General features: G+C 55.2%; 1 pseudogene; it reads right to left on the reverse strand.

The window, feature by feature from the left end:
• Nucleotides 1–200: 200 nt before the first annotated feature.
• Nucleotides 201–803, reverse strand: LOC136499412 (uncharacterized; annotated as a pseudogene).
• Nucleotides 804–1,013: the final 210 nt, after the last annotated feature.

Here is a 1,013-nt window from a genome sequence, read left to right on the forward strand (position 1 = left end):
TGTTGTGGATGACCAATTAATATCTAGCAATACTCAGCAATACTTTTTTGATATATTCATTTTGCTATGTATCTAGATTGAACGTATGTCTAGATGCATAGCAAAATGGATGTATTAAAAAGTTAAAGCGGGGAGTACAACGGAGCACTACTGTATGCCAACTGTATGTAAGCAACTATGTCAAGCACTACTGATAAAAGTCAGTAGTGTCTTTTGTTGTTGTTGTCGAGCATGGTTTTAAAGATTCCAACGAGCACACCGACGATGGAGAAGAGCGAGGCGATGGTCATGGCCTTGTAGCCGTTGTAGAGGTGGCGATGGACGAAGATCTGCACGGACCTATGGCGCTTGTACGCCTCGATTTCCTCCAAGGTGATAAAGTAGCGGTCGCCGAAGCGGAGGTGCTGGGCGAGCCCCTTGAAGAAGCCCAGCGCCTGCGTGTTGCTCAAGGTGCTGTACACCAGGTGGCAGGTGCTTGGCCCACAGCAGCTGCACGTCCTCCTCCCTGTCCATGAGCATCGCCAGCACCGACAGGTACGAGCTCACGACGTAGTCGCCCGACTCCGCGCTGGCCCCTGAAGTGCTCGCCTCCAGCGATGCCATGTTGACGAGCCAGCACATCATGACGTCGTTCAGGAACAGCGGCGACAGGGACAGCTCACCGAATAGGTGTCCCTGACGGGAGCTCATGTCCTCGAATCACGGCTTTGCGCTCGGCGTTAGCGTGACGCCGATCTCCGCTAGCTCCACTCCACGGCGCTGATGGACAGCGACGTCGACGCGAAGCTCTTGTACTTGGGCATGTGCTCCAACATGCTGCCGAGCTACATGAGCCGAAGGAGCCCGAGGAGGTGCGGCGGCGTCTCCGGCGGTGGCGGCATAGGCCGACGACGTCCTTTCTTTGCCTTTCTGGGGAAGAAGTCGAAGAACTTCTCCCCTATCCCGGCGACAAACCGGTGCACGTCAACGGACATGAACTCCGTGAGCACCTCGAGCACCAGCCAGGGGATCTG

The sequence above is a fragment of the Miscanthus floridulus genome, chromosome 13, assembly GCF_019320115.1.
Source record: "Miscanthus floridulus cultivar M001 chromosome 13, ASM1932011v1, whole genome shotgun sequence".
In the NCBI taxonomy this organism is placed as follows: Eukaryota; Viridiplantae; Streptophyta; class Magnoliopsida; order Poales; family Poaceae; genus Miscanthus; species Miscanthus floridulus.